Raw genomic sequence first — 6,029 nt, forward strand, 5'->3', positions numbered from 1 at the left:
GGTTTGTCCCACTCTTGTGGTTAATGAGGTTCAGTAACAGATCTTTTCTCCCCTTAGTCAATTGACTCTAGTCAGAGGCTACATTAACCTACCTCCAATCTTAAACCAGTGCACTAGAGACTAAGTTCAAGGCCTCCCTCCAAGCACACCCCTTCTTACTTGCTTTATTCTCAGTAGATGCAAAACGAAGCAACCCCTTGAGTACCATGTACTCTCCCTTCCCAGGTTTATCTGTGATGTCCCTTGACACCTTTGATGATTTTAGGGAATCAGGGTGAATATCTGAAGTATAAGATATTTTTCCAGCATGATTCAGGCTTTCTTGCCCCTTTTCCTGTAACTCCCAATAGAGTGGTGTCCTCAAGACACAAAGAGCCAAGGAGGAGCAGTGATGGGCGAATTAGCATCTGGTTCCAAATGCCCTGTGTAGGGTCTTATCCAGGACTGGTTGGATCATGTGACTTAGACTTGTGTGGGGTTTCTTGCTTCCAGTATCCAAGTCTGTTCTCTGGTGGGCCCTAATCCTAAGAGATGACTGATGGTTCCACAGTGCTTCAGGTGGGAGGAAGTAAACTGAAGGCACAATGGCCAGCCTTGTTCCAAGGAAAAAGACACAGAACCGGGTCGGGAGGGGATTGGAGGGAGAGATAGAGAAGACAGGAGGAACAGGGAAAGAAGACTTGACCTCCCCATCTGTCCCCTAAGTTCATCTTTCAGACTTCTCTGGTGGTCCAGTGGTCAAGACTCCACGTGCTTCCACTGCAGAGGGCACAAGTTTGATTCCTTGTTGGGGAACTAAGATCCAGCATGCCTCAACGTGAAGCCAAATAAATAAGTCAAATTAAAAATGACATTTAATAGAAGTTCTTTTATTTTTTATTTTATTTTATTTTATTTTATTTTTTTATGTGTACACCCGTGGTGGATGCATGTTGATGTATGGCAAAACCAATACAATATTGTAAAGTAAAAAATAATAATAATAATATTTTAAAAAAATAGAAGTTATTTTAAAATGCTCCATGACAGTAGAAGATTCAAGTGTAAGTGGTCTACCAAAAATCTGAAAAGCAGAAAGAAATGAAGGGCAGAAAAGAGAGGACAATATAAAAAGATAAGAGAAGACAAAAAAAGAAAAGTAAGGGGAGAGAGCAGAGTAGATGGTAGAGAGGGCAGAGGGAGGGAGTGGAGGAGTGGAGGAGGGGAAAGTGGAAGAGCTCCTACCAGAGCCTGACAAACTGACAGTGCTGGTGATGGAGGTGTGCAGGGGGTGGGCACCTCTGTAGGTGGGAGCGTACTTTCTAGTGGAAACAGGGATTAGCTGCCGGCATTGTCATTTGCCTTCTACGGTCTACTCCTTGTGTGTAACACTGTCAGCCACCTCCTATTCTAGGATGACGTACATCTCTGTGATCTCTACAACCAAAAGAGTGCCTGGAAGAGAGAAGATGCTCAGGTGGGAAAAGGAAAGAATGATGGATTTTGTTCAACATCTAAAGTAAAAGACTAACAACCACAGACCCAGATAGGTTAACCCTTTGCAGATAAAGACTGATTGCACTCTCTGTTTGGCATCAAACCATAGCAGGTGGGATTCAAGGTCAATAAAAGGTCACTTCACTCTTCTCAAGACTGTTTCTTTAATAACACAGGAGAGAACAACTGAGATTCACACCTGGAAAGGCCCCTCTAAAGGCTTCCTGGTAGTGCAGGGGAAATGGCATGGGTTAGAAGCTGCTTTCTACATGGTTGACCCCCATCTCAATTCTTTAGCCAGAGAGACCAGCACAAGTCAGACTAGACCACCATCACACTGCTTGGCCCCAGCTGGGGCCATGCTTAGCATGTTTTTTCTTCATGCTTAGAAAAAACAAGGGATGAACTAATCTTAGTCCCAAGGTCTCCTTATCTTTGAAGTTCAGGGTTCAGGCTGCAGCCTCTGAACTTTTCTTGCTCCCTAAGATTCTTTCCCTTCATGTCCTTTAGGACCCCCTGACTCCACCCTCTCTCTTGGTATTTCACCTGGGTGTTCCTGGGTCATGCGTACTTTCTTGCAAAGTCTGCAAAGGGTCCTTATACTCCTCACCAGTTATCCCTGATCTGATTAATGGTTCAAGAGCCAAACTGCACTCTCTGTGGTAACCCCACATTCTTACAAAGAGGAAGATTTTTAAAAATTTGTGTGAAGGAGACTGTCAGCATTACTATTTAGTTATACTGCTAATTAACCTTCAACTATTTGTATAGCACATAAGTAATAACACTGCTTATATATACAAGAGAAGTCTGATCACTGCAATGTGCATGACAAAGAGATTATTTAAATGAATGCCTTTAAAATGTACCAATTTAATAAATAGCAAAAATATCATTTGACATTTATTTTTGTGGGCCACCATTATAGACCATCACATCTTGCTGCCAGTTGTGAGACTTTCTTCAAGCACAGCTACCCTGGATAATCTAACAAGTATATATGTCATACATATACATAGCATGTATCAATTTTTTCAAGCCTCACAACAACCCCTCCGAAGAAGGTAAATCCCTTTTACAAATGAATTTCTTAATACACAAATCAATTAGGCAGCTTGGAACATATGGTGACTGAGTGACAAAGCTGACAAACCTATACTGTGATGTGCTCTGGAGTTCATGCTCTGCTCACTGGACTGGGCCCCTCTTTCCTATGCTATTGGTCAGTGTCTTTCCACTTACAATTAGTGTGAGTCTGTGTTCTCATCTACAGAGCTTCTGGAATGCCAGTCTCTGGATGGCACAGTGCTACTCTTAGGGTAATTAATTCTTCTTTCATTAGTTCATTCATACTACGTAGACTAGGACAAGAAATATTTCAAAGAAAAACTTCAAAGTGACATTTGGGGATTTTCAAGGAAATTCTATATTCCACCACTTGATTTTGTATTTCTAAAATAATGTCTGTTAATGACTGCCTTTTGTTATGCTATCAATGTTTTTAGTGACCACTCCTTCCTATAAAACAAGGCATTCAGATTTCAAGCAAATTGGAGGGAGATCTCACATTGAATAAGAAGAATGAAAAAGATGCTCAGACCTGCAAATTCAGGATACAGAATAGAGAACATGGATTCTGAAATATCCTGTTCTGCCTGTTGTGGTTACAAACAGAATCAGTACTTAGTGCGATGGGAGGCATCCTGTGAAGGTGAGTCATGTGAGAGAAGTGAGTTATTGATGCAGTGGTCATAACATCTCTCAACTACAATGGTTTCCTCTGTTAGCTTCCCAATAATTGAGTATTTCTAATTTAGTTAGTTCACAATTTGTACCCTTTCTGTGCACAAGATAAATTACTGCAAGCTTGAAAAGCAGAGAACCTGGAAACATATTGAGTATAAAGAGAGATTTGACAAAAATGCAGCCAGAATGGGGCTGGCTGGCCATGGTCAGGTCTAATCAACTTCTGTCACAAAGGGGCTGTTGTCTCTGACCTTGTGTGTGTGTTGCATTCCAGGCCACTATTCAGGCAGTCCTACACAATTTGTGTAGAAATAAATTAAATAAACAACTATCCAGGGAGCTTACTCCCTGAGCAGAAGAATACTGTTAACTTCAGTGTTTATGTGCTGGCCAAGAATTAAACCACTGCTACAGAGTACGTAGGGTTTGTAGGTTAGAAGAGTTTTTCAGTAAGAAAACTGAAGCTCAAAGAGGAAAATGAAGATTTGCTCAAATTCTTGAAGGTGGTTGTTGGTAGGGGCAGGACAATTCAGGTCTTTTGATCAAATTCATTTTTCAATCCCTCTGTGATGCCCAACATCAATGTCAGGTAGCCTTCCTGGGTATAGGCTTCTTGTTTTTGATGTATGCAGTGAGCACCAAGATCTGCTTTTGGAGAAGTGGCTACCCACTACTCCAGAGGCTGCCCACTACTTCCCTGGGTCAGTGACTGCAGACGAGGTGAGCTTTCCTCAGAGAAACTGGTGGGTTGGAACTTCTCCCCATTTCATGAGTTTGATTAATTGGAACAAATCCCTCAAGCATCTTGATAAAATTATATACTCTTTCCACTAATTTCCAGCTATTATTAATTATTCCTAAAGTAGTTTTAGTATCAAAATATATTAGAACAGCTTTCAGTTCAGTTCAGTTCAGTTGCGCAGTCGTGTCCGACTCTTTGCAACCTCATGAATTGCAGCATGCCAGCCCTCCCTGTCCATCACCAACTCCCAGAGTTCACCCAAACCCATGTCCATTGAGTTGGTGATGCCATCCAAAAATCTTATCCTCTATTGGCCCCTTCTCCTCCTGCCGTCAATCTTTCCCAGCATCAGGGTCTTTTCAAATGAGTCAGCTCTTCCTATCAGGTGGCCAAAGTATTGGAGTTTCAGCTTCAACATCAGTCCTTCCAATGAACACCCAGGACTGATCTCCTTTAGGATGGACTGGTTGGATCTCCTTGCAGTCCAAGGGACTCTCAAGAGTCTTCTCCAACACCACAGTTCAAAAGCATCAATTCTTCGGCACTTAGCTTTCTTTATAGTGCAACTCTCACATCCATACATGACTACTGGAAAAACCATAGCCTTGACTAGATGGACCTCTGTTGACAAAATAATGTCTCCGCTTTTTAATATCCTGTCTAGGTTTGTCATAACTTTCCTTCCAAGGAGTAAGCGTCTTTTAATTTCATGGCTACAATCACCATCTGCAGTGATTTTGGAGCCCAGAAAAATAAAGTCAGCCACTGTTTCCATTGTTTCCCCATCTTTTTGCCAAGAAGTGATGGGACCATATGCCATGATCTTAGTTTTCTGAATGTTGAGCTTTAAGCCAACTTTTTCACTCTCCTCTTTCACTTTCAACAAGAGGCTCTTTAGTTCTTCTTCCTTTTCTGCCATAAGGGTGGTATCATCTGCATATCTGAGGTTATTGGTATTTCTCCTGGTAATCTTGATTCCAGCTTGTGCTTCATCCAGTGAAGCACTTCATATGATGTACTCTGCATATAAGTTAAATAAGAACAGCTTTAACACACTTTAAATTCATCTCATGAAGTGAATCTGAATTGGGTTCTAGACCTTTGGAAAGGTGGCTACTAGAACTCCTCCTGGAAAAATTTTATTGCCTTTGTTCCCTCTTGGAGTGGTATGATGCCAGCTGTGCTAAGTTGCTTCAGTCATGTCTGACTCTTTTCAATCTTATAGAACATAGCCCACTAGGTTCCTTTGCCCATGGGATTCTCCAGGCAAGAATACTGGAGTGGATTGCATTCTCTTCTCCAGGAAATCATCCCCAGCCAGGGATCAAACCCATGTCTCTTCCATCTGCTGCATTGACAGGTGGGTTCTTTACCACTAGCGCCAGCTAGGAAGCCTCATGTATGGGCAACAGTTTACTTCTAATTCTCCTGCCTGTTTTATCCTTATTCAGAGCAAAGAGAAAACCAGGAAACACTAAAACAAAAGTTTTGAAAACAAATCCATTTGATTCTGGATAGACAGATCATGCTGTAATAACTAACAACCACCAGACTTCAGTCTTACACAACAAAAGTTTATGTCTCATCCCCCTCATGGAAAGTCCATTCTAGAATATAGGCAGCTCTCTGGAGCTGCTTTTACTGCTTCATCCAGGAAGAGACACCTGTGCTTGATGCTCTTATTCCATTGACCAGACATGTTCATGGCCCCACTTAGTGCACACTGCAAAGAGCTGGGACTGTAGCCATTTGTGCGCTTGGTCAGGAAAGAGGCCTGTATACTGTGAGTGCTTAAGTTTGTATGAGTTTGAGTAAACTCCAGGAGTTGGTGATGGACAGGGAGGCCTGGCATGCTGTGATTCATGGGGTCGCAAAGAGTCAGACATGACTAAGTGACTGAACTGAACTAAACTGAAGCTTAAGTTCCCACCCTCAGACTCTGTTCCTACCCTTGCACAGTCTCTCTTGTGAAGATTGCCTTATTCCAGCATCCTGAAAGTGCTGACCTTTGCCACAACTCTTATTTTCCACATCTGATGGGAAAACTGGTCTTGTCAACCTCACC

The 6,029-nt window shown here is 42.1% G+C and overlaps 1 non-coding gene across 1 annotated transcript; it reads right to left on the reverse strand.

Moving 5' to 3' along the window:
- Positions 1 to 2,176: 2,176 nt before the first annotated feature.
- On the reverse strand, positions 2,177 to 2,306 carry LOC112443656 (small nucleolar RNA SNORA19). The gene has a single exon (XR_003032066.1). It is a non-coding gene; the product is annotated as a small nucleolar RNA SNORA19 (small nucleolar RNA).
- Positions 2,307 to 6,029: the final 3,723 nt, after the last annotated feature.

Source organism: Bos taurus, chromosome 2, assembly GCF_002263795.3.
Source record: "Bos taurus isolate L1 Dominette 01449 registration number 42190680 breed Hereford chromosome 2, ARS-UCD2.0, whole genome shotgun sequence".
NCBI lineage: Eukaryota > Metazoa > Chordata > Mammalia > Artiodactyla > Bovidae > Bos > Bos taurus.